General features: G+C 44.2%; 1 long non-coding RNA gene across 1 annotated transcript in view; it reads left to right on the plus strand.

The window, feature by feature from the left end:
* Nucleotides 1-25,579, plus strand: part of LOC106044703 (uncharacterized) — a 54,005-nt gene that overhangs the window by 26,728 nt on the left and 1,698 nt on the right. Inside the window, exons 3-9 of the long non-coding RNA XR_010830796.1 lie at nucleotides 3,265-3,547; nucleotides 12,623-12,822; nucleotides 13,154-13,206; nucleotides 18,159-22,492; nucleotides 22,780-22,895; nucleotides 24,301-25,212; nucleotides 25,340-25,478. This is a non-coding gene — a long non-coding RNA (uncharacterized lncRNA). The remainder of the gene's footprint in view (nucleotides 1-3,264; nucleotides 3,548-12,622; nucleotides 12,823-13,153; nucleotides 13,207-18,158; nucleotides 22,493-22,779; nucleotides 22,896-24,300; nucleotides 25,213-25,339; nucleotides 25,479-25,579) is intronic.

Genomic DNA, 25,579 nt, shown 5'->3' on the forward strand with positions numbered 1-25,579 from the left:
AAAAAAAAAAAGAAAGGAAAAAAAAAAAAGCTGATAATTTTCCTGTTTGGGACTTTGGCTGGCTTCCTGTAACAATAAAAAATATAGCAGTTGACATATAGACAGCTAAGTATATACATGCTTGTATACTGCCCTCTGACACAAACATTAATGTCTTATATAGATCTTTGAGGTTCTTTTAAACATCTAGTTACATTTTAAGGTCATGTCCTCCGAGGTCATTGATGTAAGTGTATTTGTAGAAAGAAACAAACAGCTCATTGAATTTGGTTTCCCATTTTAACATATATCAGTTAAATTAAATACGCAATGTTATAATGTCTGGCAACAAACCCATTTTCTGATGTATAAAATTTGACTTTTCCCCTCTGTGTTTATGTCATAGCTAATACACAAAGATAAAGTGCATATACTATACTCTGCATATTTACTGAACTTTGGCAAGTCACTAAGAGCCAGTACTCAAATCAAATTAGAACCACCCGATTTATAAAACACCCTTCTGAACTAATCTTATTATATTAAAAAGGAACTCTAGGCTGATATGAAGCCAATCAATAACTCATGCTTCCCACTGCAGAGCAAACATCAACTATCCCTTTCTAATCTTTGTGTTTTGCCACCATTGCAAACCTGTTGTGAAAAGCTGCTCTAGAGCATTACTTAATAAATAGGGTAAATGCACCCAAACATGAATAATCTTCTGCATGCTTATTTTCTCTGCAGACACTGAGTATAAGGAGGGGGGTCTTAGTTTTTTAAAGGGATCTACTCCAGGTAGTTTGATTAATCTTCCAATTTGCTTCTATTCCAACTGCAGCATGCATTATTTTTTTTTCCTTTGGCTTGATTCTGCAGTCACCCATGTGCCCCAGTTTTGGTGAAAGGATTACTTACATGGGAAAGTAGGGTTGGCCTTTGTTTACATGTTTATTTTCTGAAAAGATATCCCATCTTTCTTCCAAAACTGCATTTTTTTAATAGTCTATAACCTGTGCAGGGCTGACTATATCTTTTTGTTTTTCCAAGTTTTCAGAGAACAACAGAAAAAAAAATTAAATTTGTGGGGGGGAACAAAGAAAAACTTGGCCATCCTTTTGAATTTTCATATGGAAAATAAAATTGGTGATATATAGCTTCAAAAGTATTATTAATATCCCCATTTATCCCTTGTAAACAGCATGTGAAACCTGGCAGTGGTATAGTAGGGTCTGAATAAGAGAATAGCAATTTACTAATTCCCTTTTAAAGACTAACAGAGAGTTCACAAACAGAGCTTTGGCACACTGCTTAATTCAGTTGCTCCATGCTTCTATGAGGGTTTATTGACTATATAAGGATCAAATAAGGGGTGAGCTGAAATCAGAAACACAGTATTCATTCATTTAACTCTGCTATAGTAGAGCAAATTCAGGGTGACTCAAGGGACACAATGTCTTGTAAAACATATGTACTTAATATAAGGGTCATAAAACTTATTAAATTAAAAGCTAGGTTAAAAATAGGAAGAAAATTTATGCTGCTGTCTAAAATAGCAATAATTTCCCTTTGGCCTTTCCCTTTCCAACTAATATGGGTTCTAGTTTTGAAAAAAAAAATAGTCAACTGGTAAAATCTTCATTCTTCACAAGTGAATGCAAGTCACTCTCTACTAGGTGAATTGTATGACTAATAACATAGCACAATAAATAAAAAAGGGGGGCTGCTGCCAGCTGGGAGGATATATTGCATCATTGTTGACCACACACGAAAACCTATAGGCATTTGTTTGCTCTTTGAGAAAGAACAGTGGGTAGTTCTGGGCCAACAGAGCATAATGGGAAGCCCCTTTGGCCACAAACTAAGGGTGACAAAGGGAAGAAATTCCCTTTTGTCCTTCCACAAAGATGCCCTATCACTGGTGGGTTGCCAGCCAGGGTCCTCTTTCCATGGCAGTACAGTGGTGGGAGTGTAAGAAGCCTCTCTTGGGTGGGTGTTGAAGGGTTACTTGGGAAAGTGAGACACCATGCATCCCCTCCTGTCCTTGACAGGCATATCAGCAGGAATGAAGTGCTGAGATGAAGTCAATGTAATTATCCCACAGTCCTGCAGAATGACAGCAGAATTTAGCTCCTTCGATCAAGGGAACCATTTTCTATTAGAGACATAGTGTGTGTGGGGGTGGGAATAAAATGTTGTGACTTAAATCCTCCTCTCTAACCTGTAAGAAATCAAAGTGATGCTGGGCCATCCTTGACTCATGACACTATCCAGACCGCTCCTAGCTGAGAGCCCCTTTAATGTTTGCTCAATGGTGTTAGTTTTTAAGGATGGGTATGAAAACCTTGAGTGTGCTGGAATTTAACTTTTTTTTCCTGTTCCTTCTGGTCTCTGAAACCGTATTGTCATACTTTTTCTGTTTTCTGAATTAAAAAATAAAAATTTCAGAACAGTGAAAAGTAGTTTACCTTTAAGCTACCACTTTGTGTTGGCCAAAGCAAGCTTGTTGCTTCCTCATGCCCGCTATTTTTTTTTCCTTTTTTTTCTTTCCCCATCTCCACTCACTGTTTGAATGGGCAGTGGGCAGGACAAAGGCCACCTTTTCTGGCATGTTTTTGTGCCACGGATAATACAACCAGCCTTGATTCCAGTCCCCTGTGTGCTATGAACATCTATTTTTTTGCACGCTGTTTAAACAGTTCTGCACCCAAAGCTGTCACCCGTGACCTCATTAAGTTGCATTTAATCACCCAGGGATGCCCATCAGGCCTAACCCCATCATTTCCTGAGGAATTTTCCTCTGATTTACTTAATAGCTCTAAAACACTAAGCGAGAGACCTCTGGTTGCTGTTGCCTGTGAATGCTGGGTTACTGGCATTTATGCTGTGTTTTAAACAAACAGCGTATTGCAGGAATGCTTGTTTTGAAAAATAAACTCTGGGCAGAAGGAGTTAGTTTATGTCGGAGCCAGATTGGTAGCGATTTGACTTTCTCCTGCAGATGGGAAGAGGTCAGGCTTTTGGGAGGCGGGGGGGAAAGCCACCTTTCCCCAAATAGTAGCTAGTGTTTCAGAGAGAAGAAAAACCTGCCCAAGAAGTGCTGGCTTCTCACGGGGGTTCTTTGGGAAGGGACAACATGATCCTGGGAGACCTCAAGTCCTGTGTCTGTCCTCCTGGGCAAGGCTCTTCTCTGGGTGTTAATGTTTTTTTCTCTCTGAATTTCTATTGTTTTTAGAGAGGTGAATGTAGGAAGGATAATCTTTGGTGTCTTCTGTTTCTTTCTAGGAGTCCCCTTTCTGTGTGCTTGTAAATCATCAGAGACTGGCAGTGATGAGGCCCCTATGACTGTGAGCCCTGGGATGGGATAACCAAAGATGGACACATCCAGGAGGGACAGCTTAACCTCAAGGTGTCTGCAGTTTTCCTACTAATATTGGGCTGGATTTGGGCCACCTGAGGTGAAGCTGCCCTTCCAGAAGGAAATGTCAAGCACAGCCATGGAGCAGCATTTGCAAAACAGTTGTCTGAGGAGCACGAGACAAAGATCCTGCACACTCAACGTGACCAGGTATGACTTTGTGCATATATATATATATAAATGTATACCTGCGTGTTTTTTGCTGAATGGCTTGCTGTCATTTTGGGGGAGTGATGGTGTGGAAGGGGGAAGGTCCTTCCATTTTCACAACCACCTCTGTGTTTCTACTGTGTTTCTATCCCAGTGCCATATCCTCAGTTTCTCATGTAATATTCCATGAAAGATGGTAGGCTTGGTAGCACAGCGTGAAGCCAGTGAAATCACTGCAGGTATTTTAGAGGGAAATGTGATTTTTTGCACGTTATGCTGCTTTCTTCTGAGAGAGCTCAGCTTGCTCTTCAGCCTCTGAATAGCACCTTGTCCTGACATTTTCCAGGAGAGTGTATTTTAGACTTGACCTTTCAGTCCTGCTGATAGGATCACAACAAATTCACTGGCAACACCTTCGGCGTTGTTTCTTTTCTTTCTTACTGATGCAGTATCTGGGCAGTATCTCGGTAGATGGAGAATCGGAGCCACGGGTGCAATGTATTTAGGTGGGTGGGATGAAACAACATCCTGTTGCTCATTCTGGATAGCCAACATCATCTAAAATTGCTGCTGAAGTCCTGCCTGCCCTGCAGTATCTCGTTAGGAGGCTTGTAATGGTGGTCCTGGTGAAGCCAGGTGGGTGGTCGAGGTGCTTTCATGCTCATCACATCAGGGGCTCTGTGGCAAAACAAGGTGTTCAAACTTCTGAAAAGATGTTCTTTTGAGAGCCCTGTGGCTGGGCTACAATATGAATCGTTTGTCCGTGGGAAGGGTCACCAATTAATTAGCAGTTTTATTAAAAAAAAAAAAAAAATTAAACTGGCAGCCCTTCTGAAATTTAAGCACATTGTTCATGGTGTAATTATAGATGAAATATTAGAGAAGTGGACTAATTACACACAATGCACTTGAGCCCAATTAAAATAGCATCTGCAGTGAATGTAGGGGTATTCTCTTTCACTAATAAGAAATACTTTCTTAACAACAGAAAATAAAATAGCTAAATTGGATATGCAGTTGAGATTATAAATATCCTATTAGCATATAAAATGAGGATTAACCTTATTTAATCACTGCTTGCTTGATCATCAAAAGTCATGTTTCACCTCTATAATGTAACTGTATCCTCTCCGGAAAAAAAAAAAAAAAGCAAGCAGCGTATTAATAAATTTAGCTAATTAGGTGCGTTTTCTCATCTGCTCAGTGGAGCTGGTGGGGCAAACCGTCTGCCCCTAACCACTTGGCTTTTCCCCATCTTATCTGAGGCATGAGCTTGTTATCAGACTAGAGGTATCGGTGAAGATGTAGGACTTATGGTGTAACTGCTCGGTGTATGGGTTTGTATGCTGGGCTCTGGCTCGCGTGGCTTGGAGGGAGCCATCGTACCAAGGGGACCTCAGGTGGTGAAGATGGTGGTGAAAAGAGACGGGGAAGAAGAAAAGAGCAGAAAAGATGGTTTCCAAAATCTCCCTGCCAAGTGAAGCTCTGCCTAAATGTTGGTGTGTCAGGGCCTGTTCTCACTCCAGCCAAGTGACTCTGGGTGTCAGGCTGGCTGGGTTTACCGCAGGTCCCTCACCGCCGGTGTCCCCAGAAGCCAGCTGGTGTGTGAGGGGCCACGCTGCTGGCTCGGCAGGGAGGTACCACCTGCCAGCTGGCCACCCCAGCACCGGCCGACAGGGTGCTGAGCGCGGCAGCCTGACCTTGAACCTCTCCTATAAATATTCAGCTGGTCTGGTGTGTGCAAAAAAGTGTGTGCTCTAAGCAAGGGGAGGGCTCTGAATCGGTTGTTTTTGGAATATTCTCTGTAGGAACTGAGCGTGCTTCTTGATGTATTCGACATTGCTCGGCAGGTTTCGGAGCTGGTTGTGGAGGTTCACCTCTAGCTTCATCCATCCTTCTGCCAGCTCTCTGTGCAGCAGAAAAGAGAGGCAAAGCCATCCACGCTGAGTGGTTGTGCCGCATTCCCATAAAATAACTTGCAGAAGCTGTGTTTTAAATGTGCATGTGGAAGCACTCCCAGAGGAAAGGCTCGAGTAACACCATCCTCGCTGGGTTGAGGCAGGGCCCTACAGCACCACGGGCACATGTTCAAGGGCTGCTGGCCCCTGTGGGCTCCAGGATATCTGTCCAAGCAGAGCAGGAGGCTGCTCTCAGTCTTTACCTAGCAGAAAGCACACCAAATCAGCTGGCCATCATGTGCCCCAAAACCTGGTCTGGTGCCTGTTTTTATTAACAGAAGTGTCATGCTGACACAGATGTCTTGGTGAATGCTACGCTCTGTGACAAGCCCCAGGGACCATCTCAGCTTCTCTTTGACTCCACGTGTTGGACTTCGGTGAGAGTGCAGATGTTGCACTCTGTTCAAATAAGAAAACCCAACAACCCAAACCAAAATGACCCCAAGCCCTGTCTCTCCAAACACTTTATACTGCAATGCTTAAAATGAATGAAGTAGTTGTCTGGCCATAGTGGTTGTGCAGATGGGGACGAAGGCACAGAGAGTTACGTGTTCGCTTGAAGCTCCTCTTTGTGAATTGTTCACGCCGATCTACATCCCAGCATCGTCTCGCCTCTGTCCTGACCCTGTGCAGAACTGTGAATTTTCCTCTCGGTCCCACAAATGCTAGTCAAGTGCACCAAGGGACGGTATTTTTATTTATCACATCCAAGGAGCCACAATTGGATGTTTCGCAACAAACTGGGCTCAGCCTGTGATTTACAGTAATGGGTAAGAGCACTCTGCTGGCATGGCCCTGGTGTTGCCAAGTCTTGTGATGGTTGCAATGATTTTTCCTTACTGCCACAGTGCCTGGAGCAAAGTGTTCATAAGCGTTTCAGCTTTTTTTGTTGGTAGTGGCAGTGGAGGGCTTTGTTTTCTTGTATTAAGAGCAGCTTTCCATCCCTTAGGGCAGAACAAAAGAGCTTGGAAGCATGCTCTCAGTGTCCCCACAAAGGCTCAAAAGGCAGTAAGATTTTTTTTTATTACTATTTTTTTTTAAGAAGCCCCCGATTTGTTTTCCCACAATTGGTTTGAGTCACTCTGGCGTGAGTTCATTTCCTTTCTTGCCTGATTCATGACTTCTGGAGTGCTGGAGATGGGCAATGGCACCAGAAGCTGCAGCAGATACCTCTGTGCTGCTCCTGCTGGGTTCTGCGAGGTGCGTATGCTGCTGGAGCAGGCCTGCAGCAGATATTTGGGCTGCTGCAGTAGGCATACACCTTTTGTTGCTGTTCATGTCCTTAAATCTCATTTATTACTCTTGGTTTCAGGATTTAATGGCAATTTTCCTCTCACCCAGTAGAACAGGGTAAAGGGATCTCAAATGTGAATGTAGCTCAAAAGATTGAAATATTTTGATGGTGGCTGCAAGCATCTCCCGCTCCTGTTTCAGTCCCCCTGTGAGCCAGCACCTCCAGCGACTTCTCACCGTGGCATCAGCCACTTTCTCATTTGTGGCCTGCTGCTTGCCACGTCCTTGCGTTTGGTCCTGGAAATCACATTCGGCTCAAACCTTCGGAGAAACACTGGAGGCAAATTGAAAGTGACTGGGAGTAAAATAGGCTCTGCCACTCGGAGGGATTTGAGGTGTTGTACTGTCAGAGAGGGCTGTGGTGAAGTGACTGAATCCAGAAACATATGGGGAATGGAGAGGTCTGCGGGTGAGCCTAACATCAAAAACATGAAACGCAGCCGGCTGCCCACATTCAAAATGCAAGTTCAGGGACCCTGCTACAAAGGAACGAGGGGAAATACAAAAGGGGAATGTGCAATGTTTTTCTGGCTTTCGTGGCTGTTCATGCCGTGAGAGATCTCTCTTCGGGCTTCGATCTTCAATTGTTTATGTTTTATTTCACTGCTGTTAGACCTTTAAATCACGGTAATAGTCCTGAGTGTAGAAAACATAGCTTGTGGGACTTGAGTTCTGGTGGCAGGAGGGTTAAGCACTACTGCCGCATCCACAATCCTGCTTGTTTTTATCCTGTCCCAAGCATCGATGAATTAGGCAAACTCGGCGTTAATAACAGCTTTGTGCCTTGTCAAGTGGGTCAGAGAGCTAACCCAAAACGGAGCTGGTGGTCGGCTTGTACCCACTTACATCCAGTTAAGAGGAGCTCTCTGCTCCTAAGGAGCTGTTGTTCCCCACAACAAAAGTTTGAAAAATAAAATTCCCAAAGCGTCACAGAAGTGTTAGGCTTGAGTCTGCCCTCGCGGCAAATCAGGCCCTTCAGAGAGCTCACTCTCCTCGCCTCCCACAGAGCCATCAGCAGTGAAGCTCTCCAGCACCCAGCAGCTCCTCCGAGGTGCTTTCTCCGTGTGCTTTTTGAGCCGGCACCCCTGGCCGAGTCATGTCTGATGACCTGCCCAGAAACTCTTCAGGGTGGGTTTCTGGCACTGTTCAGCCTCGCCATGGCATTGCTGCTTTATGGGGAAGGGTCCCATGGAGGTGTGGGGTCGTTTTTAGTGGGGGGGAGCAGGAGGAAGGGTGCTAGGGCAAGGTGCTGGGTCCGCACCCACCACCAGGTGAGGCTGAGGAAGGGGCTGGCTTTTGGCAGAGGGAAAGCTGGGCTCACCTCCCCGTGTCCCTGTTGTCATTCACGGCTTGTTTTCAAGGCCCGTAACACAATTCTTCCGTAACAGGGGGGAGGACTTTGTTAAATTGTAAACGAGTATTACTTCGAGCACTCCGAGGAAATACGTTCTTTCCCCATATAGCCCATACATTATTCCCACCTAGTTATGGGGCCTCACATTTCCTGGAACTATCACGCAGGCCTTAATTCTCCTCACACGACATCCCTTTAAAATTGCGGAGCTCTCTTAATCAACCTTTGTATCGGCTGCAAATTTGCAGTATGACCTAATCTGAAAAATGTCTCAAAGTGCTGACTCAAACGCTCAGTGAATAAAGGCCAGTCATTGCCACCGTGACACTAATGCAATGCAAAACAAAATCGAGTTGCATCAGCTGAACGTTAGTTTGCAAAAATATTAGTGATTGAAGCCACTTGCCATTCATATTTTATTTATACTCACGAGATTTATACTTTTTTGGGGCTCTAAAGCCAAATTCTGGAGGAGAGGCATGAAGAGACTCTTTAATGGTGAAAAATCCCAGTCAGATAGATACATCTAAGCTGCATCATTTGCACTTCATAATCTCCTCTCTTTTATAAAGCAGGAGGCAGACACATTATTTTAGGACTTTTATTAAAATATTTATACAGCAACATATGAAAATTCTCATCCTAATATGTCACTTCGCGTTTTTAGGTTAAGTTCCAAGTCTTTATCTTTTTTCCTTCTCTAATTGAAACACAGCTGATACTCCTTCATTCTCCGAATAAGTAACTGCCTTAAAATGACTAGAAATTACTTCAGGACTAAAAAAAAAAAAAAAAATAAAAAGGAAAAAAGGGATTTGGGCCAGAAATCAAACAGTTTATGGGGAGAAAAATAGTTTTTCAAAAGAAAACAAAACCAAACAAAAACAGCAACAAAAAAGCAGTTTTATTTAACTTCTCAAAAAAAGAAAAAGTGAGTATAAATTATTGAGTTTTTATCGGGGCATTGTTCCAATTCTTTTTACTTTATCTCCTCTTTTTTTGCTTTCTTAAGGAAACTTCTTTGAGCTATAGCAACTTGGCTGCAGAGGGACAGAGTGCATTTCTTAGTTGGTTTGTCAAATATTGGCTGCTAATTAATGCTGGGATGGGTTACTTAAGAACCAGAAGTCTACAGATAAAACAACTCAGCAGGAACTATTCTTCCTCCTGCTTTTTTTTTTTTTTTTTAATTTTAAAAATTGAAATGTCAATAATGCAAATAATCTAATATGTGCTAATATGTGCTGATAAAACATCTATGACTATGCACTGAGGTGGCTGAAAAGCAGACAGACACACACAGAGAACAGGAAGACAGGCCATTAATTTAAAATTTAGAGGACCAATAAGATTTTGATAGCAATGGGTTACTGTGCTAATGATTATTTAACTCGCTTCATGTTGGGTTAAGTGTGTATGGCTACGGAAAGCGTAACTCCTTGCTGAAGTGCTTCAAGGAGATTTTTGCCTCCGAAATGTTATATTCCAGGCAGGGGGGAAAAGCAGCTTGGTTATAAAAAGCAGTTGCTGTATGATAGCAGATTTCAGTCAGTGGTGAAGCAGAAGCTGGTCCAGTTGAGGAGATGAATTTTGTTACTGCAGGAGAAAAAAAAAAAGCACACAAAACCAACACTTCTATGTGCCACCACTCCCTCTTAGCCTGTGATTTTAGCATGGCTGTATTTATTGATGGTTGCAAGCACAGGGAGAGCAGCATTGCTGAACGTTTTACCTTGCCAGTTATTCTCCTAATTCTTCTTAACCTTTTTCTTGGTTTTATTCAATTTATTTACTTCTTATTGAAACGTGGTTTTCCATCATAAGATACTCTGGGGTTTGGGGTTTGTTTGGGTCTTTTGAACTTCAAGGGACATCTGCACATATTATTCAATAACACACTGAACATCCTTTTTCAACTAGAAGACAGGAAGAAGAAAAAAAAAAAAGGTAAGAACGGCAATAAATGTTTGATTCCCCGTAAATGATTTGCAGACATTTTTTTACTCCATCATTCTCCAAGCACAGCACCATTTTTTACTCCATCCTCTTAAATGGATTACACTTGCTAAACTCTCCATTTCGGGTTGTTAGTGCTGTGTGCGGCAGATTCCTTCACCGTCGGATGTAAGAGCTGCCGTTTGCGAATGTTTTGTGTCCTTCAGCCTTTCCAGGACGGCGTAGGTGGGGATGCTGGAAACCTTGTAATTGTTGCCTGTTGGGAGAGGATGGCAGAGCGATGGCTAATGATCTGGAAGCTAGCTGGAATTTGGAGACAAATGCTAAACATAATCAATATATATAAAAAGAGAATTATTTTTTTTTCCTGAAAAAGAGGCAAAAAATGCAATGAAAATTTATGACCTTAACATTCCTTCAGGGTCAAGCAATTTATCAAATTCTCTCACTTTCTGGTTTCAATTACACAGCTATTGTGGAAGGAACTTATTTTAGCAGGTTCATTTGCCTCAGTAGGGAATACAGGACTTTGGCCTAATGCTTCACCTTTAGTGCAGGCCATTTGAGCCTTAGAACAAATACCAATCATCACTCTTTGGGAAAAAAAAAAAAAAATCTGCATCGGCATGGCCTATTGGAATGGGGTTTCTGTCAAGGTAAACGGTTGTCGGCAATGACTGTGGTAGAGTGGCGATAAATCCCATTTTATTGCTGAAAAATTCCAGCTTCTCTCCATGCCTGACAGCTCCCCACATTCTCGTACCCATTTGGGCAATTTCTGCACTCTGTCCATCTGGTTCTTATTACCTCTCAACCTGCCAGTGTCTGATCCAGAAAAAGTGCAGGTCAAAAACAGGGGAAAGAAACCAAGGTGATGGACAAAACAGAGAGGGAGTGATTGAGGGACCGAGCTGCTCCCTGTTCCTCCCTCCCCACACTAAAACCAAAAAGTGTTGGGGGGGGGGGGGGGGGAGTGAAACAAAAGCAGGAGAGGTTATTAACTTAATTATGAAGTTGCCAGAAACCTCCTTAAAATAGAAAATTAAATAGGTGTTAAGCCCCATGCTCTGAGCCCCAGTACTGCCACTTTCGATGCTTGCCCAGGGTACCGGTGGCACCTGCCTCCAGAAAACCTTTGGAGAGAGCCAGCCCCTGACCACAGCCACCCCGTGCTCCACCTGCATTCATTTCCACTGTTTTGGGTCAGCCAAAGTGCAATTAAAATTTAATCTGGGGTAAGGAATTAGTGGGGCTATCTTCATGCTATAGAAAAATGATCAGAAAGAAAGATCTCCATCTTTATGTACGTTTTTGCATACAGCTGAATCCAAGTCGTCTTTAGGAAGTTCAGCTGCTTATCAACTCCCCTGCAATAAGCACAGAGAATGTTTGGCCATTTCTCTAATTAAAAAAAAGGGGGGGGGGGGGGGGCGGAGCAAAAAAAAAAAAGCCACAAACAAGTGAGCCCAGGACAACTGAACTGCTATTGAGTCAAAGCAAAAAACCCCAGGAGCGCTTCTCCCCTTGCTCTTATCCCAGTGACAACCGTACTGTGCTGTGTTTGCCAAGGGTCCACTGGTGACATCAGGAGATGTGCCCTGACCCCCTGAGTCAAAATCCCCTTTCAAGGGATCCCACGGGGAGTCTAACTGCTGTATTTATTGCTTATTTATAAACTGCTGTATTTATTCTACCTGAAACACCATGTCTTGCCCTCTGTATTTTGTTCCCCAGCAGATTACCGCTCTGAACATGTGGTCTTGTGTAAGCTTTACACTGACCCTTCCCTCATTCTCTGAAGATGCAGGGGAAGCTAAAACTTTTCAGAGCTGTCTCCTATCCCCAAGGCCTGACTTGATTCCCAAAGGCAAAAAAAATATCACTTGTGCCCTACAGCCTGCTCTGGATTTGCCCTGTTCTCCTTGGTGCGCAGGGGTCCCGAGCATCCCACGATGGGCATCCCACCCATAGTAGGACATGCTGATAGGCATTGTGATCTGATTGAGTGCCATAAGGCAGCAGATTGTGAACGTGACGTTATGCTAGGAATTATATCCCTACATCTCCTTGGAGCTGGGAACCTGTTGGCTCCCCGGAGCTCAAGCACAGCTGGGTGGGGGTGCAAATGCAAATGTACCCGTTTCCACCAGCAGCTTCTGGTGGATGTGCAGGAACTTTTTGGCATCAAACAAAGAGAGACAAGGGGAGGAAACAGGAGATGGAAAAAGTGCAGGTTCTTACCCCAGAACAAGTCACCTGAACGTGAGACGTGTAAAACGCGGCACCCAGCTCAACACCTCTCCTCCCACCTTTTCCCCAGGTGTCGGGGCGTCCATTTAAAATACACATTTTTGGGGTTGTGCTTTGACAGAGGAAGCCTTCCTCCCCGTTACCTTCCGGCAGTCAGAAAGCACACAGGGAGTTCCGAACGCCTATGGTTAATATTTACCATACATCACAGAATTAGACTTTTTAAGCATTATTTTCTGTACGCCTTTCTCTCTATCCGGCCAGAGGGGGGTACGCATGGCGCAGACTTGTTACCCGCTAGCTCTAACAGCGCAGTCCGGGATGCGTACGGCAGCGTTTGCTGGATGAGCAGCTCTCGCCCACTGCAGTGCGTTTGCCTGTGAACCCATTTGAAACAAAGAGGCTCGCACCAGGGAAGCCCCAACCTGGACAACACAAATATTTCAGCATCCAAACGGTTAATGGTGAGTATTATAGCTTCAAAAGAGCCCATTGGCTAACCCTAAAGGATGCCCTGCAATTGTTAAACTCATCAGATGAAACTACCCTTCTCAGCTAGCCCTTACATTTGTCTGGCTAACAGTAAAAATACTATAATAAATCGGGAACATATGTTGCCAGACAAGAATAAGTGATATAAATAAAGAGTCAAGAGACATAGCCCCTCAAGAACAATGTGTAAAGATTTAAACTTTCAATGTATTAGTTAATCTAGGAACATTTTAGGAGTAACTTGAAAGCGGTGTACTGTTTGTTTATATCATTCCTTATTTTTTTTTTCTTTCTTCTCTTCAGATTGCATTTTAAATCAAAATGCTCTCCATGACTGCCTGCTTTGCAGCACTAGGGTAAGTCCCATTTTTCCACAGCTTAAACAAAAATACGCCTAAGAAATCTATGCTAGAAAGGCATTTGTTGTTTTTTTGTTTTATGAAAAAAGCACAATGTTGTTGGAAAAACAGCCTTTTTTTTTTTTGCTCCAAATATGTGAAATTGTGCATTTGCAAAACAAAGCTACTATCAAGCAAGCCAGTTCTTTGTGAAGGTGACAAGTCTCCAAACTTGTAATAAATTATCAGCAGCAGCATTAAGAAAGAAAATATAAAACAAAACATGCTTTGAGAATTGACTGAATATTTTATTTGTCTTTTTTCTTTTATTGAGACATCTTTTGAAAAATGGCACAAAATAAATAGTTTTGCAAAGCAACAATACAATCAATCTCTAAACTAGAAGATAAATCAAGGATTTCATTAACTGCTGGTAGCCAGTTTAAATTGTAGTCTTGTCCATAATGTCTATCTATCTATGTATGTCCAAGTTATATTAAAAACCTTTAAATGGCTTTGTAATATCAGCTACATCTAGCTATTATAATAATTAATGATACTGTTTTATAAATCAATATATGTATTCTTGATAAATTCATATCCAGTTAATGGTGTAATTTAAATAAAAAATTAATGTAATAAAGGACATACTGGAATAGGCAGGAAATCTTTAAAGGTTAAGAGGCAAATTTGTCTAAATTCTTTTCTTTGTACCTATTTTTGAGAAAACGTCCATTGAAATTCAGCTGCTAGCAGGCTCGCACTTACGACCACGCTCTGGCCATTAGTTTTGGATTAACAGCAGTCGTGGAGTTTTTTCAGGCAGATGCAGCGAGAGGTCCTTCAGCTGAACGAGTGCGTCCCTCCCTGCTTCCTAATCCTGCTGCAAAACTGCAAACAAAAGTCGCAGGGAGGAATGCGCCAGCCTTTGGCCAGAAAGAGAAAGGGTAAAAAATGCTGTTTACACCACTCCCTATTGATTCCATATTTGTATTATTGCAGGGATTTTTTGCTTATTCTATAAAGTGTCAGAAAAGGTAAAATATGCATATTTTGTTCCAGGCATGGAGTGCTTTGAAAGGAGAGTGGAAGCCCGGCAGCCTGTGCAGCGTAATAAAAATCTGTTCTTTATCTCTTGTTTTAAATACAGTTAATCCAGTTTATTCAGCAAACACATCTAAGAGAAACTTGGGGGGGGGGGGGAAGGCTGAAAATTGCCTTTTCATATTTCTAGATTGCACATTGGTGAGAAACCGTGGCTCAGTTCCTTTGCTTTTATTTGTAGTCAGTGACCGAATAACACGGGATTTTAATAGGCAATATTAATTGTTCTTACCATAACTTTTGATCTTAAATGTTTAAAACAAAAGCCCGCTGCCTGTTTATACACTGGATGTTTTATGAAGAATATCTTTTGAAATTATGCAAAACATGAAGCTTTGTCATCTGCGTTGACATGGTACAGAAATGTCACTTTAATCCAACGAGATTTTTTTTTGACGTTTTTCTTAACATTGCTCTGCCTTATTTAGAGCAGCAGCAGCGCTCTGCGCAGTTTCCTTTGACACTGATGGGTATTTCAAAACGTTGCACGGAGGGGAGGGAGAGAGAAAAAGGAATTTGCTGCCAGTCACTTCAGCAATGCAGCTACATGAGCCATTGCCATTTGCTAAAAGTTTACATTTCAAATGAGCTTTGAATGTAAAGATGCATTATCGTGACGCTGGCTCCGTGTTTAGAAACGAAGGGGGGAAACAGAGGGAGGACGATTACTGTTGTGTGCGAAAGCGTGCCCGCATGTTCGTAACGTGGCCATTTAAAACCTATTTTGGTTTTCGGTGAAACTAGGAGCAGGAGACACATCGCCGTCCCTCGGAGGCTTAATTTAGGCTTTATAGGAAAAACATCAAACGGGAGCTTCCAGCAATGCCCCGAAATGTATTGCGCGTCTTAAATATCTTTATTTTGAAACGTGCCTTATTTTTTCCCCTCCCAGGATCACTAGCGTGTCTCTATCCAGACAAAGCAAGGACAAGCCGCATTCTTAAAAATTATCTGCCTTACAGATCGCGTTCCCAGGCATGTTCCCTGCGTTTTATTGCCGCGGATAACCCCTTAATGGTATCACAATTTTAGACTTGTTAAGTGGACATCTTCCGTGTATTTAACTGCAAACAAAGTGACTTCATTTAGGGGTGGGAGGAACGAGAAAATGCTCTGGGATGATTAGAAACATAAGTTTCTATCTTCTGTCACACAATCCTATCAATTATTCAAAACCTACTAAATTTAGATGTCTGTTCCTAAAACATTGTTTGCGCTCGTTCCCTGGAAAGATGGAGGCGGCTGATAATTCGGCTAAATTATGCGCTTGAGCCGAATGGTTATGAATGAAACACTTTCCGCGCCGGTGCAGAGTTGAAGTCAGGGGGATCGGTTCCCCCCTGCCAAAATTTGCCTTCCCTTCATGGGAGCGAGCACCACCGGGGGCCGGCACGTGGCTGGGGCGCTGCTGACATCGGCGTGGGCCAGGCCACAGCCTGGCAGCGGACGAAGCCCTGTCATGGTGCCGCACAGGGAGGTTCGGCCCGTCGGACGGTGGGGCTAAAGGCAGCAAAGGGCCTAAAGCAGCACCGGAGGCACTTCATGCCCCGGGTAGCTGTTACCTGAGCGTAAAGTAGTGATTGCTGCTGCCACAGGATGAGCTGTGGGAGGTGCGGGGTGGGTGCCGCAGGTTGGGTAGGCGGCCCAGCTCTATGACAAGGAACATCACCTCGTTACTGGCGGGGAGCCCTCTGCTCGCTTCGTTAGCAGCAGGACCTCCTCTGCTTAAGGAGGTGCGGGGGAAGGTAATTTGGGGGATGGCGGCATGGCCCTGGGCAAAGGCAGAAGGGCTGACAGCAGTGATGCTGCTGCCCAGTATGGAAGACAAAGCAAGCCAAAAATATTAAAAAAAAAACCAACACCACCACCCAGCAGAAACACCACCCAAGCTTTTCTTTTTTTTTCGCAATGACACTCGGTAATTCCTGAACCGTGGGCAGCATTAGGCGGAGGGAAAAATATAACATGTATTTAGAAACCCACACAGAAAGCAAATGGCAGGAGCCCCCTGCCCTTCTGAAGTCACACGGGTGTGACGTGTGTGCCCCTCTTTGCAACCCCTGCATGAAGGCAGGCCGGTGAGGAAGGAGGGGGAAAAATCACAGAATGCAAAAAAAAAAAAAAAAAAAAAAGGAAAAAGAAACAACAAAACAACAACAACAAAGGATGTGTAAGCGCTTTCATTTATTTTGATAATCCTCCTCCCTGCTCCAGAGCGTTTTGCTGTCTTTGTCAAAGTGAATGACAACAATTTGGCCAACTCTCTCTGAGCCGCGCTCGGCAGTGACAGGCAAATTATCAGAGGCCCTGCACTCCTTATTATCGGAGGAGAAGTCATCAGGAGGACGTGCGGAGGATCCCTCTCCCCTGTCACTATTTGTCAGTGGGACAAGGGCCACTGCTATGGGTAGCTGACAGGTAATTTCAACAATAACAATTACTCCTATTACTGGTGTCATAAACAATTCGCCCAAGGCATGACAATAGCAAAGCTTTATAATTCAATGCCACATAAATAAATGCCAGCAGGTAACAAGTAATTTAGCTCCAATCAGGCCTCGGCCCCGGCATTAATATTGTTATTGCAAGAAGATGGAAAATTGAAAAAATTCAATATGTTAATGAATTAAGAGAGGGTCAAAGGCTAAGGGAGGGGAGGAGTGAGCGGGGAGGGAAAAAAACAAAAGCAAAAGCACCGAAAAGCCTGTGTTGAGGCCCAGCCCCACACGTGAGCTCCTGCAGCGCCGTGGCTGGGTGCAAAGCACCCTCCTGCCCGGCCCCGGCCCCTGCACCGTGCGGCTCTACATGACCCTCGGCTGTGCCATGCTATAGGCAGAATCCCCCATGAAATGTTACACACGGTGTGAGTTTAACAGAGGGGAGAGGTTTGTTTTAAACTCTGTCGCTTTACCATCTCCTTTACCGTCTCGCTTTGTGTTTCCCTTTATTTTTTATTTATTTTTTTTTTTTTAAGCAAGCTCTGTTAAACCACAGCTCCTTATTTATCAGGAAGAAGGATTTTATTGTCCTCGCCCTCTCCCCCAGTGCCCTTCGTAGGCCCTCCCATGAAAATGAGGATCAGCGGTGATCAAGCTGCAGAGCGATCGCCCAGCGTCTGACTTCTCTATCAGCCCAATTTGCAGTTTTGCTAGTTGTCCAGCAAAGACAATGCGGCATCAGCCTGACAGCAGTAAAAGAATTTGAAAAATCTCTAATTAGGGGAGCTGCGGAGCAATTAACGCATGTCAAATTTCACTTCATCAAGTGCCACTCTAATTTTCCCACTAAAAATTAATGGACTTTTTGTGTGTGTGTGTGTGTGTGTGCGTGCGTGTGTGTGTCCCCTCAAGGCAATGTTGATTCAAATCTGCTCAAGATGCAGCGTTGCACAGCTAAGCATCTTCTTGATTACAACCCGCCACACTTCTAACTGCTTTCATTCTCACTGCCACAGATACTTTGTCAACAGTCAAATTACGCCACGCTGATAACAATGCATAATGGTCTTCCTCAAAGGAGGCTCCTGTCATGGAGCAGCCTTTCATAAATGAAGTTTTTTGTGGTTTTGGCATTAGCTGCAATGTAATCCTTTATTCTCCCCCCCCCACCTCTGTGTTCCGCCCCCCCCCCCCCCCCCCCCCCCCCGCCCCCCCCATGTAATTTATTTATTTTTGAGCCCATCTGAAATTACAGCGGGGCACTGTTTGAACAGCTATACAGAACCAAAATATTTATAGTCACTGTTTGCATGGCCTTTGCTTAATCACTTTGCTACGAGACATTTTCAAGAGCAACACGCTCCTTCTAATACTGGTGATTTCTTTTTCTGTCTTTTTTTCCCCCCGCTTCTTATCCCCCCCCCCCAGTCTCTGCTTCAGGAAGGTGCAGGGCAGGATCCTGCGCTCCCTGCTCGAGCAAAAGCCCTGCTGACGTCAATGGGAGTAGTGTCGGCACGAGGACTTGGCCCGCTGCTATAAACACATTGGGACTTTCTCTTTTAATGGATGGCGTTTGGATTCTGCGCGAGCCGTGCTGAAGGGGTGCGGGTGCCAACGTCCTCCAGCATCCAGGGGCACATGAGACAAATTGCCTTTTTGTCAGAGTGGTGTGGAGGGCAGGAGCAGGTGCTGCACCGGAGCTGGGCTAGTTTTGACTTTGAGCTCTCTGATCACCCCTTTTGCTGGGAGATCGATAACAGCAAAAGCATCACAGGGAGCGGGCAGAATTTCCAGAGAGTGGAAGGGGAATTAATCAGATTAGCATACTTTAAAGATTTTTTTTTTCCTCTTGAAGTTTCACGTTATACTTAAATATACTTGTCTGTTTACAAACCTGGAGAGCAAATACAGCCCTTTTTGTCATGGCATTTATTGCTGCTAACAGAGAAAAAGCACCCCAATGGTATGGGTATGGCACATATGCCTTAGTGTGTGTGCACCTCTATGTATTACAAACAAAACCAAAAAAAAACCACAACACAAAATACACATTTCCTTTTAACTGAACCACCTTCCCATCAATAACGTCTCTCCTGCTGCAGATAAATGATACGACAGCAGCAGGTAGCGTGGGCCCCGCTCCACCCCACGCTCCTGTACACCAGACCCTCTGATACCCACCCCTTCCTCTTCGGCCAGCACCAGTGTGCAACTACATCTCCCCAGTACATTTAGCAATAGGGAATCTGGGGGATTTGCTTGGTGAAGCCCCGATGCTCCCCTGTTTGTGTCTTGCAGCCAACGGGGAGGAACAGCAACAGGGCTGCTGCTAACAAAGCATCCCCAGAGCCGACCTGCAGGTTAACGCACGTGGGCATGCACTTTGGTCCCTAAGCCTTAAAAATTGTAATGCTACTTTTAAACAAAGCAGAGATTCTGTGCTCTGCCTCAACCCTCCCTTTTTTTCTCTTTCTCTTTTTTTTCTCTCTCCTTTTTTTTTTTTTTTTTTGGGGGGGGGGGATAGAAAAAGGCTCTCATAAAAATAATAGGCAGGGCTGTAAATTAAAGAAAGAGAGAAAGAAAAATGTGATTATATAACACATCCTGCGGTAATCAATTTTACCTCCAATATCTGCTTTTGTTTTCAAAATGCTAAATAAACAATACATAATGCATCCCTCATCAGCCAAAACCATGAGGGCTCTGTGCTCAAATAACAGGAAACATATTCAATTTTCCTAACAGAAGACAGTTCATTAAGCTGTGCCACATCAAATAAAACTTTAATTTCTCCAGCATCAGAGTCGCAATGAAAGCAATTGAGGAAGATGAGCCATATGGTACTTCTATCAGCAAACACATATTGCTCATTCCCCCAAAGTTTTCTAATTCTGCTCCCCAGACCTGTGTAATATAGATAATGTGCTCTGAGCGCAGCAACCATGAGCTATCTGGTGTACACTTCTAATACTGTATTTAATGGGAAATAATGAATCATAAAAGCCTGCAGAAGACGGCTTTTGCTAACCTAAATCTCAGCTGTAATTTCATTGTTCTGTGCCTAAGATGCTGTTTGCCCTTTTCAAACAACAGCAGTTGAACATAATTATGCTGCTGCAAACCTGGGCTGCAAAAAGAAAGGCTCCCTGCCCTCACCAAGTTTCCATTAACTCTTGAAACCCTGCGCCTGGGGCACCCCGGGCTCCCAGCGGAGAGCTGCCCGTCGGCTTCCAGGGGTCACGAGAGCCTACGTGTGCGCGTAGACCCATTGCCGTTGCACAGCCACGCAAATTAAATTGATTACTCTTGAATCTGGCCCCAAAAATGCAACAGGAGAAGCTTATGAAAAATTAGGAAATCTGCTTGACATCGGGAAATCCGACACTTGTCTACTCTAACATCTGTAAGTGCCAAAGCCGTATAACGTAGTAAGAGGTGGATTTGTTTTTTTTTTTCCTAAAAGGTAAGTCTATTTTTCTTCTTGCCAGATCTAAAAATTGCGGTTGGTGCCTCGAGGAAAGGGCTGCCTAAACTTTATGGTGTTTACGCTGCTTTTATAAATTCATAAAGATTTATTTAATGATATTGTGAGGTTAGAAGTTAAATGGTATTGCTGCACTGTCTTTTCTGTGCCTTTCTCTCCTCTGCATTTTAGCAAGTAAACTGCGTATGGTATGGGACTGGGCTTATTTTCTAAAGAAACCTATAGGTAAACAGGCATCCTTACGGATATGTTGGGGGATTCATAAAGGTAGAGGCAAGAATGTCAAGGTATTATTTTGACATGACCAACCCTGCTCAGAAAATGTCTTTAAGTCATCTGAAGTCAGCCTCTCGCTCTCCTTTCCCCCTCCAGCCCCCAAAATACAGGGCTAATTTAAAACATTGTCTAGATATGCTACTTCTGCATATTGAAACCATATTTTAGTGGCTGTGTTTGTTTTGGCAACGTACGAACCCCAAACAATTAAATTAATAAGAGAGACTTTTAAAAGTTAGCGATTGCCTTTTTAAAAGCTTATTAAAATCAGCGTGTTAGATGTCTGTCTCTGAATTAGCTCGGAGGCTTGATTGCTCTCATTAAAGCTGCCTGTTTGGGTGTTGCTTCGGGAATGCTCATGCCTGGATTTCCCCCCCACACCCCGTCCCCGCGCTGCCTCTCGCTGCTCGCGGCTTCCCTGCGCGGTGCCGGACACAAACTCCAAATTTTTGGCGGCGCACCTCGATGCGAGCCGGTGCGACCAAAGCCGCCCACGGAGAGCCCAACAGGTAACGGGATAACGGCGGGAGCAGCGGCAGGGAACGGCCCCGATGCCCCCAGAACGCCCGCCCCAGCAAAAGCGAGCCGAGAAAAAATACCCCCAGCCGGCAAAAAAACAAAACAGCGCATTGATCATCGCCCCTGAATGCCTTAAAAACAAATGTTTAAACAGGTTTTTTTGAACCGGCGCAGAAAAGCCTCTGCATGCTCCGCTGGGTTACAATAACAATGGTCTATTGCAATGTAAAACAAGCTGGAGGATAAAAAGGTGCTTTTTGTTACCATTTTATCAAAGCTGTTCATCTTCTAGCTGCAGGCAGCATTTTGCTGGAATTGCAGATATTTCTCTGTCCAGGCTCCTTTGTTTGTGCATCTCATTTGCATATATTTATCTCCAGCTGAGGGTGCTTTCAGCTCATTACGGCCTCCCCTCGCATTATTTCATAAGCCAGCTGCTGGGAGGGATTTCACCTGTGGTGACTGAGAAAAGAGGGGTGAAAAACCAAATTCTTCATAAAAAGGAAATCTTCTGACTCTCTTCCCCTATAAATGGGCACCATTTGTGTTAAACAGCCTCTTGTCATGATAGATGCCTCCTGGGGTCAGGGGGGAAAGTTGAGCTGAAGGTCAGCAGTAAAACAACAGACAAACCAGACGCCAAACTGGTTCCTGAGCTGTCGGTGGGAGCAGCAGTACAACCAGGTCCTGAACCTTTTTCAACCTCTAATAAAACAGGGGAAGAATCTGAAGTGGATCAACCAGGCCCCAGAGGAAGCCGCACGGAAAAACACAAATAATATCAATATCGCGCAGCCATGGGAAACAATGGGGCAGCTCTCGGCGTGACATGCACGCCGCTATTGTTTCAAGAGCCGGGGAATTAATTCCACTTATTTATTTAAGGCGTGTCAGCTCGCTGCCTAAACCTGTTTCGGTGTCAAGATGAATAAAACTTTTATGGCTCATAAAATAGAGCCATTCATCTCAATGTTCTTTGTGGTGCCTAGGTTTTTTTTCCCCTCTCCTCCTGGCAGGCTGCGCCCGGTGGCCCGGTGCTACCAGCTCACTTGTACAAGCGAAACACTGGGCTGGCACCTGGAGCTGGGCAGGGACCACAGAGATGATGACAGCAGCCCCCCATTTTTCTGGGGGGTCTTCCTCTGTAAGAGAAAGGATGCCAGTGCGTGATGCCCATGGTCTAAACTCAGGCACATGGTATAGCTAAAAGAAACGATAATAGAAGTGTCCTACCAGACAATAGCAACAGCACCGGGGTTAAATTCCTCTCACATCTTCTGTTTTCCAACGGGCTTCAGAATGACCAGCAATATGTGCACATTGGATGGGGCATCACAGGCAGTGAAGCCCAGGCAAAACTTCTGCTTTTGATCACAGATGGTGAATGTGGATTCATCATCATCCTGTGCAGAAGCCCCCTCCTCTATCCCCGTCCTAAAACCCACAATGAATTTACGTCACCTATGGAGCTTTGGACCAACAGGTAATAAACTACAATAAAGTGCGCTTTTTATCAGGGAAAAAAAAATACCATTAATTATAGTTCATGACTACTCTAAACCAAATGTTCAAATAGTAGTTGGAAATGATGCATAAAATCTCAGCATGTTCTGATAGGTTATAGAGTCAGTGGTTTATTGCAATGTAAAACAAGCCACAGGAAGAGAGGGTGGTTTTGTTTACCATTTTCATCAAAGCTGTTCATCATGTTGATATACTTATGCTATATTGTGACCTACGTATGTTGCGTTTCATTTATTTATTTTCCAGGTTGTTGCCACTTTTGCTGCTTTTCACATCAGAGAAGTCAAGTAATTCTCGGGCCAGTTGAAATATGTCTCATCTGAACCAAATTTCTGCTTGCAAACCACCCGATAGACATGGACGTAAGAAATATTTATTACCGTCAAGCAAGGCTTTCAAACTTTTACTTAATCTGAGGCAATTAGTACCTGAATAAACACAGACTAAGTAATCTACCTTCTTGCAACCTAATTGCGCTTTAAAAGAGTTATGCGGCTCTGCCCAAGGAAAGCACAGCTCTGATTAAGATGCTTTGGAGATTCCCTTTCATCCCTATGCCTTTTGGCCCCAGAAAGCCTTCTATTAAACCCCTCTAACTTTTAACGGAAAACCTTTTGCAAAAACCCCTCCAACTTTGCATTTCTCCCGTGCCAGACCCCGGCCGGACCCAGCCCTCTCCCCGCCAAATCTTTAACCCTGCTTCTCATTTTTCTTGGGCTCTAATCTAATCACTAATTCCTTTGCTTGGCCAAATAGTTAAAAATGTTAAGTGCTGGCAGTTCCTCCTGCCTCCCCCCCGTATCTGTCTCTGTTTATGGAACGGGCCCTGGTTTCCTCCTTCTCTTGTTCAGCTGTAGGTCTTCAGGTCAGGAGACTGTAAATACACATAGCGCTGCCCCAACCCATAAATCTGAGCAAAGGGCAGCCCTATATATTCAGATAAGCAATGCAGAGAGGGGGAAAGAAACAAAAAAAAAAAAAGGGGAAAGGAGAAAAAAAAGCGAGGAGAGGCGAGGGCGAGGTGGCCGCCCTGTGGTGCAGGAGGCACGTCCATCAGGATGCTCAAAATGCCAGCCGCTGTTCCCCCCTCCTTGTTTGTGTATAAATCATTACAAAATGCATTTTATTACCTTTGGGGCAACAAAATTAAACCCAAGATTTCTATGGCTTTATAATGTGCCTTTCTCTCCCCCAGCCCTTTGTTGGTCTATTTCCCCCCCCCATTTTATTTCCAGCACCTCAGAAGCTTTCAAGGGAACAGTCCCCCTGTTATTGCTTCTCAGCTCCAAGGTCTTAGAATAAATAACATTGTTATTACTCACTTCACCAATTTCCAAGAAGAAATATTGCTGCAGCAAATGCGAGCAGCACTAATATTTGCAAAGTGATAAATGGATTGCTACATACCTTCCTGTCTGTGTGGCCTCCAGCCATCCCTGGGCCAGCTTCATCTATCCTTGGGGTGGGCGGGAGGGTGCCTTTGAACTTAGCGAGCTCCAGGCACTCAGTGCCTTGCACGGGAGCCCCCTCCCTCACCCTCGGATGGTGAGAGAATTTCAAATGTCGAGACCGAGCCAGAGGACGCGATCGCACCGAGAGTGGGCAGGAGATGTGGTACCAGCACAAAGCAGCCGAGAGGAGATGCTGGTGGCTGCATCACCCATTTGGAAGCTTTAGGTGGCTGAAGGTTCAGTGGCGTGGAAACCAGAACACGTATTCCCAACCATCGACACCCTCCTGGTTTGTTAAATCTCATTAAACTCGCAGGGAACTTCCATGACCGAAGCTGAGGTTGGGACATCCCAATGTGGTAAGCGGTCTGCTGGCTCCTCACCCTGAGCATGGGGCTCGCCACGGCCTTCCTGGACTCTAAAAGGTGGCAATCGGGGGATCCACATTGAATAACAGTAATTTTAAAAGAAGTGTGTATGTGTACAGTTTTTTAAATAAGAGTTCTCAGATTAGATGTGGACTCCTCTATTTCATTGAAAACAAAATCTCCAAATCAAATTATTCCTGGGATGTGAGCCATGCTGAAAAAGCACTCTGAATATGTGCTAATTAAAGACAAAGCACAACCTTTTGCTTCAGACCCACAAGGGCTATTCCAGCAAAGCAAGCCAGTTCACCACCAACACTAGGCCATTAAGAAAACCCTTTTTTGCTCTCCACCGAAGAGACTGGTTCAGCCACTAAGCCCTTACTGGCTCCTTGCAACCTGCTGACATTTTCTTGACCGAGCCTGCTGCATTTCCAGGCTGTGGTCCATGGGTTTGGGGCTGGGAGGTTGCCGCCAGCTATTGTTTCGTTGTTTGGCTTGAGCTCCTTGGCCTGGGCAAGTGCCTCCACTTGAGCTTATCCAGGCACCAGAGGTGACGTAGAAGCTTGGTCTTCTTGTGCAGAGCAAAATTCAGCTGCTCTGGAGCATCATCCCCATCCCCTAGGGCTTGTGTCGTATCCTCTGTGCAGCTGAGGCACCACCAGAAGAAGGGCCCAGAGCATCCTCCTTCACACCACCCTCTCTGGGCTTGTCTCCCCGTTCAGCCCGGAGAATTAGCTAAGCCCATGCTTTCCTTCCTAGAAGGCTGGCAGAAGCCTTGGGAAACAGTCATCAGCACGAGGAGGTTTCATGTGGAGGTCAAACAGCATCCTTGGCATTGGCCCTATGTGTATATGTAGGTATGTATGTAGATATATATGTGTGTATATATGTATGTAGACATATATATGTATTTACATATGTCTATGTTTATATATGTTTTATACATTATATATGTTTTGTTTATATATGTCTTCTTTTCCTAAGAGGTACATTTATCCTTAAAATAAAGAGCTAACTCAAGGATCATGGAAAGAAATCCACCTGGAAAATGTGGGCAGAGGTACGAAAGGATCAACCAGAAGAGATGCCAAAAATGTATCTGGCAGTTTTCCTCTTGACCCAGGTAAATGCTGTCTTTTCTTTTTCATTGTTGTTTTTAAGATAAGACAAATTGAAACGAAGGTCATGAGATACAGATAAGGATAGAAAGTCCTTTGGGATGGG

This window comes from Anser cygnoides, chromosome 3 (genome assembly GCF_040182565.1).
Source record: "Anser cygnoides isolate HZ-2024a breed goose chromosome 3, Taihu_goose_T2T_genome, whole genome shotgun sequence".
In the NCBI taxonomy this organism is placed as follows: domain Eukaryota; kingdom Metazoa; phylum Chordata; class Aves; order Anseriformes; family Anatidae; genus Anser; species Anser cygnoides.